This window comes from Mustela putorius, unplaced genomic scaffold, assembly GCF_011764305.1.
Source record: "Mustela putorius furo isolate JIRA1106 unplaced genomic scaffold, ASM1176430v1.1 tig00000407_pilon_pilon_pilon, whole genome shotgun sequence".
Classification (NCBI taxonomy): Eukaryota; Metazoa; Chordata; class Mammalia; order Carnivora; family Mustelidae; genus Mustela; species Mustela putorius.
Window position 1 is genome coordinate 2,050,477 of NW_025421373.1, and position 13,141 is coordinate 2,063,617.

General features: G+C 34.9%; 1 long non-coding RNA gene across 1 annotated transcript in view; it reads left to right on the top strand.

Moving 5' to 3' along the window:
- Nucleotides 1-13,141, top strand: part of LOC101676629 — a 238,821-nt gene that overhangs the window by 196,025 nt on the left and 29,655 nt on the right. The window contains exon 2 of the long non-coding RNA XR_198399.2: nucleotides 12,584-12,744. This is a non-coding gene — a long non-coding RNA (uncharacterized LOC101676629). The remainder of the gene's footprint in view (nucleotides 1-12,583; nucleotides 12,745-13,141) is intronic.

Here is a 13,141-nt window from a genome sequence, read left to right on the forward strand (position 1 = left end):
TGACCATTTTTGTGTTTTATAAATGTCACAATTATTATGTACTATTTCAAAAAATAAATTTAGATTAATTTTGCAAGATAGATATAATTCTGTTTAGAGATAAAGAATCTGAGGTTGAGGCAAGTCAGTGATTTTCCAAGATTTCATTACTAGAAAATAACAGAAATTGATTTTTTTCCCCCTGGAGAAACCAGAGGTAGTACAGCATTCTGTGAGTTTTCAGAAATGTTAAAATTTAAAAAAGAAACTATTCTGATGGTAGAGGTGGGTGCATGATATAAATTCAGATACATGCTCTATTCAGTCATAAATCTTTATAATACTATACTATAAAGCTGTGTTGTTAGATATTAATTATTAATGTACTTGTCCATCTGCCCTACTAAATTTTGAGCACCTACAGGTTTAAAACAAAGTATACTTCAGTTACTTGTTAAATCTTAAAGTCCTTAGCATGGAGCTCAATTTATAGTGTTCAATATATTTTTCTTTTATTAAGAGAGTCAGGGAAGGGACTTAAAAATTCACAGTACTATAGAATAGTAACAAAAGGTAATTAACTGAATATTGGGCATTTAACTTGTTCAGTTAGAGAAAAGTGTCTGCTTCAGTATATTCATTGTCATGATGAATTACAAATACAAATGAACACATGATATATAATGTGTATCTTATACCACACGTGTATGTGTGTGTTTGTGTGTGTGTGTATAATATATGTCTATACATTCTATATAAGTACTCCAGTCTAAAAATATAGAATGAAAATTGTTACATGGAGACAAGAAAGAAATGTTCGTAACAACAGAGTCTGTTCTGGAGCTTCTATCTCATGATCCTGCTGAGTCCGTAGTTTCTGTCCTGCTGAGAGCAGGCCTTGGCTCACGCATGACTGAGCTTTTTGAAAACGTGTAGCACCCTGGAGCAGTGAGTCATGGAGGTGCTGAGGGGCCTCGATCCTCACGGTTCAAGTGGCATATGTGGGAAAATCGCCTCAATTTATTACTTTACCATTATTTATCCAGTCCCAGATTATCTTATGAGTACATGTCACTAAAAACAAGTAAATAAAAATTATTATGGAATTAAAAGTAGAAGTATTTTAATGCATACTGTAGGCAATAGTTTCAGAGATTATTTTAGAAAAACAGAAGCTAAAAATAGTTTTTCTTGTTTTTTAATCCCCATGGCCTTTGAAAAATGACCGTTTCCCTTATTTTTATCTTTTAAATCTCATAAAATATCTCTTATGGCCCACAATAATTTGGAACAATGAGAAAAAGGGAGTGTCAAGAAATGCAGTTCTGACTTAATTAATTGATGCTATACAAAACCCTCCAGAACCAAATATCAATTTGGTATCCATGCATACTTCTTTAAATGAAATTATACATATAATGCACATAAATATATTCACAAAATCATGCTTCTCCCTAACAAAATAGCTATTCCTGGAGTTGAGAACACAGCAACCCTTCTCTCCAAATGAGATGAAGAGCACTTTTTTCCCATCTTTAGTGAGTTTTTTCCCTCTTCTGGTTGAGTGCAATTCCTCCTTTAATATCTTATAACTTAATAATGAAACATATGGTTAATAGCTCTTAAAAAGAATTAAGAATGTGCTAACAAAGAAGGAGAGAAAAAGAATTAATATATAGACAAATTATTTACTTCAAAACAATTAGGAAAAACACATACCTGTTATAGTCCTTAATTCAAGATTGGGTTACGTAGTTGTTACTAGCTGTAAATCTGTATTGAGTGAGCTCATGTTAATAAGCTCCATGTGACCCAGTTTACCTTCTTCTCTGTCTAATGAACCCCAGTGTTAAAATACATCCCTGCACGTTTCCTAGGTTTCTTTTGACGGCATTTGGCAAAATCATGAAATTACATCTTAGTGTATCATATATTCTGGTGATGTTACACTTTGTCGCTCATCCTCAAAGTTCTTTTTTGACTGGAGTCTGGGTTTTTTGATTGGATACACATGGGATCAGTGAGAAGTGAAGGAATGTAATAAGGCAAAGTGCAATAAGCCTTTGTGCCCTAATGTTTGTGTCCTAATCCTAGAACCTGTGCATATGTTGTCTGATATGGCAAAAGGGCACTTATAAATATGATACAGTTAAGGGCATTGAGATAGAACTTTATCCTGTATTTTGTGGGGTGGGCCTCAGAAAAAAATAGCCTAAAATCAGATAAGGAGATATGATGATGAAAACAGAGTCAGAGACTGAAAGATACTGCACTGCTGTCTCTGTAAATAGAGAAAGGATCCTGGAATGTGAGCACCCTCTAGGGGTGGAAATGATAAGGGACCAGATTCTCCCCTAGAGCTTCTAGAAGGAATGTAGACCTGTCAACGTTAGTTGTAATTTGTGTGCAGAAACAATAGGAAAGTAATGCAAGGGGATCCATCTTGTAGAGGATCATTTTACAAATTTTTCAAAGAAAGTTATAGTTTTTTTCAGGCAAGGGAAGATTGATCTCACTGAAGGTATAAAGAGATGCTTCTACTAGCAAAGGAGGATCAGAACAATGTAGAATTTAAGTCCCTTGGTTTTATTAGAATCTGTCTACAGACCCATTCTGATTTTCAGAGTTGTACTCCTACAAAACTGATCCCCTAATATAACATAAGATACATCTAAAATTCTGGAATATCTTTTGTGTTATAACTCAGTCAAAGCAAGGCTTTGTTTTCAGAAATCTTAACCTTGGAACTGTGAGTTTCGGAGGAGTCATAGAATAAGATCTCAGCTTGGTAGTTAAAGTCCTGAGCTCCTCTTTTCACTCTAAATTCTCTAGTGTATTTGGAAGCAATTGCCTAACTCTATTATATCCTCTATTTCCACTATATTTTTTATGGCAGGAAATAATTTGTCACCTAATTCTCTTCATAGACACTTGATTACAAGTGTCCTCAGGTGATACTTAAGTCATTGTTTTGTCCTTTTTTCCTATCTATCCACATTTCATGAACTACTAGCACTGTCTTTACCACTGGAAATACTGTCATTAGTGCCTTGAAATATAGTCATATAAGAGAAATCATTATAGATGAAGTATACCCAACTCAGATAATCCATTCTTTCGATTTTGTTCCACTAGAAACTCTCCCTGTATAAAATTGTATTTTCAGAAAATTAGAGAAGAATTCACTCGAGAAATGGATGAAAAGCATTTATTATAGATAGCAGAGGGGATAGTTAAAAAGTCAAGGTGAGATGGGTGTTTCTATATCTGCAACTAGATGGTTAAAGTCAGTAGAGCCATCAGCAGGAAAGATAACCAGGAAGTAAGGAAAGCAAGGAAAACCTTGAGCCGGTGTGGGTGTGCTAGTGCTTACAAGGAAAACTTCGGACCCTCCTCAGTCTCTGATTACATGTGTCTTCACTTTCAGTGACAGTGTTCCACAGGAGAGGATGATGCGATTTATCATGAAACAAAACATACATTTGGTTCAGGCATTGGACAGTAGTGAGGGAGAAATCCGCTAGGAACTAGAGATGATTTGGGCCTACTTGCTGCCTTATATCAACAGCAGATAAGACAATTATGTGATAAGAAACAATCTCTCACACCCTGCACTGACTTTTTGAGTATAAAAATGTTGTACCTGCTGCTTCATTTCCTTTTATTTCATTTAGGTCACAAACAAAATATCTGTGTTTCATAATAACATTGGACTAAACAGGGAAGACAGTTATGGGAAATGTAGTTTCAATCTCGTTGAGTTGTCCCAACACGAATCCACAATACTATACAAAATCTTTAAAACCAGTGTGCTGGTGTTGGCTGTTCACTGTAGATAAAAATCATAGAGTTGAAGTAGTGTCCAGGATACTACCTGGTTTACCTGGATTTGAGCCTTTCATTGTGAGGAGTTTGGAGCCCTGGGGTGTTGGAGAACACTCATGGAAGCGTTGGGACAGTGGCTATTAACCTATAACTAAGTATTTCAAATTTTAATCATTTGCATGACTGTACTGTTAGCCCATGTAACAGTTCAACCAACATTTGAAGGATGAGTGAACATTCACATGGTCCTGGTGTTTAGTGTCCTTGTATTTTACAAGTTCCTTTCTCTTTAAACTCTTAGCTTAATGTACTATTTCTAATCTCATTTAACATTTATTTTAAATTAATTTATATCTGGTTATGGTGAATGTACATTTCAAAGATTGTTCAGGTCCCAAATTTAATAAGAACTTAATTATTTGATCGTATTATTTAGTTAGTATGTATTTTAAATATAGGCATTGGTTTAAACTGTCAGGAAGATGTAAAGTGTCTTAATTTGTATGTATATATATGAAATTAATATATTAAAGGGGTTTTCCATTTTCTGCTAATAACTATTGTGAAAGCTTAAAAAATCAGTATTCTTTATTATATGTTAGAATAAATTATTCCACATTCTCAAAATTTATATTATGATTAAAAGTTAAATTTTCATCATTTATATATGAGTATTTTGCATTTATAATCTCATAAAATATTTACATAACTCAATATATTTTCCTTATTCAAAAATATTCTAATCCAGTCTTTATATAATTCAGTATTTTATAATAGTAGCTTACATATTGTTTTTTTCTAAATTCTGAGTTCAATATTTATACTATATAAAATTGAAAGATATAAAATTTTCTTGGGAGAAACTAAAGACTATTTGACCCTTAAATCTCATTTTCTTCCTAAAACTCTGGAGAACCAGTCCATTATTTCTTCAATTTTAATACTAATAGTATTTTTTCTGCATGTATAAATCTCCATTAAAAATAAACTTGATTTCCATTTTTATAATATATTTTGGCTTTAGCCAATCTACTGTTAATATATGCAGTAAACCTAAATGACAGAAAAAAACTTAAGTGTCATCCATTATGTTATTTATAATTAGTATTCTTGATCACTTTAATAGGCTATATTTTAAATAATTCAGCATTTTATAAAAATAAAATTGATTTATTCATAAGTATTTTTTGGCAATACCAAAGGTGTGTGTGTTGGGTGAGGACTATGTATGGAAACCCACCTAGGAACCCAATGACTATGATTTGAAGTGAGCAAAATTGGGGTTGATATGTTTGGTTTTTGTCCTGATATGTATCACTTTTCTATGTTCCCTGATAATGTTGATGTAACAGAAATAATAGAATGCTTCATATTTCCCAATTTCTATGGATTTTACGTACTTGCATATTTACTCATTTTTATTGTGGACCTTGGGTATTTTCATCCATTCAGTCACTGAACACTTGCTGCCTGATGGTGGATAATATTCCAGGCAAGGTAGCTCTTATTTGGAGTTATTTATTTTGGAAAAGGGAGAAATTCTGCAATCATGTACCATCAGTGTCTAATACTTTAAGTAGTTCTAAGATTGGTGTCCCAGCCCTGTGAAGGGATCTGGGCATGGCCACTTTAGCATTCATCCTTGGCATTGCTCATATTCATTTACTTTTACCATCAAGTTTACTCCATTTGAGCAGAGCTTTAATGGGGTTATTTTCAGTCATGACTTGTAGAAAAAAATTATGAAAGGTGGGTTAGTGAGACAGTCTGGTCTGCTCTGCCGCAACGGAACTTGAGGTCAAGATAGTAGTCATCATGTCACTTCTGTGTCATTCACCCAAGATCACCTCCCTCTCAGCTATAATTCTCTGGTTGAAGAAGCTTGCCTGGAGGGGTGATCCAGAATCATTTCCTGATGGTTCTATGCTTATTACTTTTAAAAATGTGAATAGAAGTAACAAGAGATACACAAGTTTATCCACCTGAATCTCAAATCTATTTATGACTATCTCTTTTAATTTACAACCAGTCTCCTTTTTCATGATAATCAGATTCACTTACTCTTGCTAATATGGGAACCCTTTTCTGTGCCTTTTGCTAGACTGGCATTGTAAATCAACCTGAGAAGGTAAAGCCACACCATTAAATTTAGTTATACTCTTAAAATGTACCTTAGTGGAAATGAGCCTACCTGGAACCCAGGCTCTTTGGAGAAGTCTACATTTGTAGAAATTGGGAATCAAAAATTTTCAAAAACATCATTGGCAATAATGGAGAATAGGGCCTATTGCCACCCCTCAGTTCCAAGAGTCATGCATTTAACCTACCAAGGCCAGAATACATATATGGACTCTTGGTTAAAAGTATATTCTTGGGGTATCTGGGTAGCTCGGTTGGTTAAGCGTCTGACTTCTGATTTTGGCCCAGGTCATGGTCTTAGGGTCTTGGGATTGAGCCCCATGTCAGACTCCCTGTTTAGCTGTGAGTCTACTTGAGGATTCTTTCCTTCTCCCTCTGCCTCTCCCCACCCCACTTGCATTCTCTCTTTTTCTCTCCAAATAAAAATAATTTTTTTTAAAGTGTATTCTTCATTGTGAAGTATGTTGATTCACTGGTGTCAACATGAAAATGGCACCTAAACTATATCTCAGGGCTTTCCAGTGTTCTAATGGGTTGGCACTTTCTGCAGATGGAGAATTCTAAATGTGAAAATTCTTGTATCTCCTGGTCATATGTTTATTGCCATGCTATTGTAAGAGGTGGGTCTGTTAGAGGGTATGCTACCAGGGATTTCGTATTAGTAGATCAGATACTCTATGATCCCTTCAGAAGTAGTGCTCACTGAAGTACTCTGTACAGAAAAGGCAATCCAAAACATGTAATATGTGTCTATTCTAATCAAAATGAAGCATTGCCTGATGTTATTAACTTATAACTGAGTGGCTAACTTTCTTCTCAAAGGATGGCCATATTCTATTTCTGATATTATTTGATTTGCCATTTTGTTCTGAGAGGTGGTTGGATTTTTTGATGTATTACCTTGGTGGAGGGAAAACAATTTTCAGTACTTCAGTTTGGACTTTCCTACTATGATAAATATTTACAGATCCAAGAATCAGTATAATGTTTCCACTAATTGCTAAGCATGTTTATTTCATTTATATTTAGATATTTGGAGAATAATCAGTTGAGCTGAAGAGCATCACCCAGGCCAAGTAATTGTCTACTTCCCAGGGCACTCACATGTTATGACAGAACTATCATAGCTACCATAGGGCTATCATAGCTGTTACGGACAGAAATATGTACACTTGAAATTCATGTTAAAGCCCCAATACCCAATGTGACTCTTTGGGAGATGAAGCCTCTAAAGAGGTTATGAAGGTTAAATGAGATCATTGAGGTGGGAGGAGGTTACTAACCCAGTAGGTCTGGTGTGTTTATAAGAGTGCTATCACGGATGTGAGTGCACAAAGGACAGTGTAAGGATACAGGAGGTAGCCCTCTGCAAGAAAGAGAGGCCTCAACAAACCTTCCAACATCTTGATTTCAGACTGCTGCAAGTCTTCGGAAATTAGAGAAAATATATTTCTGTTATTGAACTATTCAGTGTGTGTTATTTTGTTATGGCAGCCCTAGAATAGCTCAAATAGAATAGCTCAGTACTTTTGCTCCAACTTTGGATCACTTTGAATGGTTATCTGTGCTTCCGAGTACCTTACAGGTCAGTCGAGGCCGTGTTACTGCGTTACCACCTGAGTCCTTCTACTAGGTAAAAACCGAGTAGTGCAATTGCTGGATTTTAAAGTAGTTCTATTTTGGGGGGTACCTGGGTAGGTCAGTCTTGGTTAAGTACCAAACTCTTGGTTTCAGATCAGGTCTGATTTCAGTGTCTTGGGATCCAGCCTCACATCAGGCTCTGTTACTCAGTGGATAATCTCCTTGGAATACTCTCTCTTTTTCTTCCTCTGTCTCCCCCGCCCCACTTGCACCCTCTCTCTTGTGCTCTCTCCCTTGTTCTCTAAAATAAACAAACAAACAAACAAATAAATAAATATTTAAATGTAGTTCTGTTTTTAATGATAAAGGAACCTCCATAAGGAACATAAATACATAAATTCTTTGTATACCTTGGATACTAACCCTTTATCAGCTATGTCATTTGCACATAACTTTTCCTACTTTGTAGGTTACCTTTTAGTTTTGCTGATCATTTCCCTCACTGTGTGAAGCTTTTTATTTTGATAAAGTGCCTCTAATTTATAATTGGTTTTGCTTCCCTTACCTCAGGAGACATATCTAGTAGGAAGTAGCTATAGCTGAAGTCAAAGAGGTTCCTGCCTGTGTTCTCTAGGATTTTAATGGTTTCCTGTTTCACATGTAGGTCTTTCATCCATTTTGAATTTATTTTTGTGTGTGGTGTAAGGAGTGATCTTGTTTCATTCTTTTGCATGTTGCTGTCCAGTTTTACTAACACCATTTGTTGAAGAAACTGTCCTTTTTCCATTGGACATTCTTTCTTGTTCTGTTTTTTTGATCTGTGTGTCTATTTTGTGCCAGTACCATATTGTCTTGATCACTATAGCTTTGTAATATAGCTTGAAGTTCACAATGATGATATCTCCAGTTTTGTTTTTCTTTTTCAAGGTTTCTTGGTTATTTAGTCTTTTTTGGTTCTATAAAAATTTTAAATTGTTTGTTTTTGCTCTGTGAAAAATGCTGGTGATATTTTGGTAGGGATTGCATTATAAATGGGTAGATTGCTTTGGGTAGTATAGACATTCTAACAATATTTGTTCCTCCAATCTGTAAGCATAGAATGTTTTTACATTTCTTTGTGTCCTCTTCAGTTTCTTTCACCAGCTTCTTATAGTTTTCAGAATACAGATCTTTTATCTCTTTGCTTAGTTATTCCTAGGTATCTTACAGGTTTTGTATAGTTATAAATGGGATCAGTTCCTTGATTTCTCTTTCTCCTGCTTAATTATTGATGTATAAAAATTCAACAGATTTCTGTGCATTGATTTTGTGTCCTGTGATTTTACTGAATTCACATAGCAGTTCTAGCAATTTTTTGGTGGAGTCTTCTGGGTTTTCTACATAGAGTATCATGTCATCAGTAAATAGTGGAAGTTTACCTTCTTCCTTGCTGATTTGGATGCCTTTTATTTCTTTTCATTTTCTGATTGCTTCCAAATACTATGTTAAATAACAGTGGTGAGAGTGGCATCCCTGTCTTGTTCTTGACCATAGAGGTAAAGCTGTCAGTTTTTCCCCATTGAGGATTGTATTAGTGGTGGGCCTTTCATATATGCCTTTATTATGTTGAAGTATGTTCCCTCTACCCCTACTTTGTTGAATTTGTTTTTTTTTTTATCATGAATGAAAGTTTTTTATCATGAACTCTGTCAAATGTTCTATCTGTATCTATTGAAATGATCCTATGATTCTTATCCTTTCTTTTATTAATATGGTGTATCATGTTGATTGATTTGCAAATATTACACCACCCTTCCAGCACAGAAATAAATCCCACTTGATCATGGTGAATGATTCTTTTAATGTACTGTGTACTGTTCGATTTGGTTTGCTAGTATTTTATTGAGAATTTTTGCATCCATGTTCATGAGGGATATTGGCCTGTAGTTCTCATCTGGTTTTGGTATCAGGGTAAGGCTGGCCTCATAGAATGAATTTGGAAGTTTTCCTTCCTTTTCTGTTTTTTTTTTTTTTTTGTAATAGTTTAAGTAAAGAGGTGTTAACTCTTCTTTAAATATTTGGTGGAATTCGCCTATGAAGCCATCCAGCCCTGGACTTTTGTTAGTTGGGAGATTTCTGATTACTGATTCAATTTCTTTGCTGGTTATTGGTCTGTTTAAGTTTTATGTTTCTTTCTGTTTCAGCTTTGGTAGTTTATATGTTTGTAGGAGTTTATCCATTTCTTCCAGGTTGTCCAATTTGTTGGCCTACGGTTTTTTGTAATATTCTTTTATACTTGTTTTTATTTCTGTGGAGTTGGTTGTTATTTCTCCTCTCTCATTTGTGATTTTATTTGAGTTCTTTCTACTTTCTTTTTGATAAGTCTGGCTAGATTTTATCAATTTTATTAATTTTTTCAAAGAACCAACTCCTTGTTCATTGATCTATTTATTTATTTAGTTTCTGTATCATTTATTTGTGCTCTAATCTTTATTATTTTTTTCCTTCTGCTGGCTTTAGGCTTTGTTCTTTTTCTAGCTCCCTTACGTGTAAGGTTAGGTTGTTTATTTTGAAAGGTCCCCCAATTATGGGTCCATGATTAAAGGAGCGAGACTGATACAAAGTGAAGGTCAAGCAAAGTTTTATTTCACCCCAAGCATCGAGAATTAAACCGAACTTTCAGGTCTGTGCCTCTACAGAGAGGGCGACCCCCCTCTGTCTTACAGACTAGCTTTTAAGGGCAAAGGCCATGTGGTTGGGCCTGGCCACGCACAGGTGGCCAATGAGATTGTAACAGACAGAGAAAGCTGCACAGTCATGCTAGGTCACACATAAGTGACCAATTGAATTATAGTTTACCCTATAGTAGACATTTGAACTAGCCTATCACCTTGGTCAGGATTGGCGCCCAAAAGGCGCCCAAAGGGCGGGGCCCATACTCCTTGGTAGCTAGAGAGACAGTATGTGCCCCCTCCCACTGATTGGTTGTCTCCACCTGGCCTGACCCTCCCCTGTATTTGGGCTTTGTTACCTGGGACTGGTTTCTGGGACTTGTTTTTAAGTAAGTCCCCTGAGGGGAAGGGGGGCAGGGACAGTTTAAGTTTTACTGCATAAACAACAAAATCACTGTTTAATCCAAAATGGAATCGCTATGGCTAAATAGGCCCTTACAATTTGAAATTTTTCTTGCTTCTTGAGATAAGCCTGTATTGCTCTCTACTTTCCTTTTAGGACTGTTTTTGCTGCATTCTGAAGATTTGGGATCATTGTGTTATTATTTAATTTGTTTCCCTGTATTTTTAAATTTCCTCTTTGGTTTCTTGGTTGACTCGTTGCTTATTAGCATGTTGTTTAATCTCCATGTATTTTTGGTCTTTCCAAATTTTTTATCATGGTTGACTTCAAATTTCATAGTGTTGGGGTCAGAAAATATGCATGGTGTGATCTCCGTCATTTTGTACTTATTGAGGCCTGATTTGTGACCTAGTATGTGGTCTATTCTGGAGGATGTCCCATGAGCACAGAAATAATTCTTAATGAAAAAAAAAAGTTAAATTATTTTGTGCTATGATCTACATTATTCACTAGGTGTGTATACACACACACACACACACACACACATACACACACTAAGAAATCTTCCTCTTTACAGAACTCAGTGTCACATGCCCATGTGACGACCCAATCTTTAATGGTACCTGTTTGACTGACAGCTTTTTTCCAGAGAGATCTTGACATCCTAACTTTTCTTCCATTTCTCCTGTTTTATGGCGAGGAGATCTTACTCTAAATATTTTCATTTTCTAACTGCGTTAACGTTTGCTCATAAAATGTTCCTTGAGGTCATATCCTTGGCTCCCTTCTCGCAGATTCTCTGACTGTATGAAGAATAGATGACCGTCATATCTGTGGCCTCATAGAATTCTAAACAGAATAGTATCACAGTTTACTACTTTTATCATAATGATTCCCATGTCTTTTCTCACACCTAGACATATCATTTAGTATATTACTACCTTAAGCTTCTGCCTATTGGCTCCTCTAATCCCAGTCCTGCATTTTCAGTATCACATCATAGAGAGTGTAAATGGAATCCTTGAAGGTTCTTGAGAAATGCAGGTGGAAATATAAATTAGGCAGGTATGAGGATGTAAGAGTCAAAATAAAGCTTGGTTGCAAGAGCTATCTATTCATATCCTAGAATCCATGGTGCTACAGAAACTATGATGTGGGGGCACAGTTCTATAATTCTCTAAAATAGACTGGTCCTATTTACCTTTAAATTATCTCCAGATTCTCACGTCCAAAAGACCACTGTCACTGCACATTGTGTAGGGGCACAGGTTACAAAATACATCATGTTTTTTTTTTTTTTTCCCTTCCAGAATTGGACGGCATGTCTTTTTTAAGTTATACCTATCTTTATTATTCAGGTTATATTGTGGTTAGAATGAACCATGTGAAGCTATTTAGAAATCTCAACATAAAGTAAAACTTCCTTGTCTGTAGTGTAACAAATGCTATAGTGTAACAAATGCTGTACCACATTCCAATTTTTTTTCAAATTGACATAAATATGTATTACTGGGTTTCTTAGTATAAAATATGTATGGTATTTGTCTCTCCTCTACATTGACTATTTCTAGTTGAGAGGACATATAATAGAAGTTTTTTTTAAAATTTCTTAGCTACAAAGTAAAAGTATCCTTAATATAATTAAAATGATAATTTATTATTGTAAATCTTGACCCATACAATTTAATGACCTGCTATTTTATGCAGTTTCCAAATGAAATCAGTCACTTTGACTAATCAAAAGTTAGCATATCAAAATCTTATTTGTTTAGACTATGTGTAAAACCAGTTATCTAAAATTATCATGTAGGTGCTTTCAAGTATGTCCAAGTACATTATCTCCAGAAATGTATATATCTGACACTTTCATAAATGACAATACACAACGCTTATACTGTATGCTAATTTTTAAAGATGCAGGTGAAAGGAAAAAGAGTTTCTATACTAACAAACTGTTCATTCTTTCATAGCCTTATTGTGACAGCCTCTTCTGTTATTTTATTAGATCCCTTATATTCTTCGAAAGAAATATTGATAACATCTACTCAATAGTAATTCATAGGAGACCATGAATCCATGGAAATTTTCTACATCTAGTGACATAAAAATTGAGATCTTTTATGGATAAATATGCAGTTTTACCAAAAGAAAAGGTGAACTTTACAGGTATGTACTAGATGCTATGGACATAGCAATTTGAGGAGTAATTACTTCTTTAGGATACAATTGTAAACTTGTTTTCTGTTGGAAATATTTAGAAGCAGATGTAGAATACTTAAATTTATAATAATTTGAAAGTCTCTTCAGCAATTAAATATTCACTTTTCCCCCCCATAACAATACTGTATTGTATTTAGATATTACTATAGCACAGCATTTTATTATGTATTATACCTTAGGGATGCACTAAAATATGACCCCAAAAAAATACTATTGAAAGCATCTTAAATCATTTAAAGCCGTGTTTTTAAAAGTTGGAGCTCTGAGAAATTACCTAGTGGTGAGAACCTTGTCCAAATTAGTTTTTTTCACAAAATATTTGAGAACACTTAGCAGAATAGTT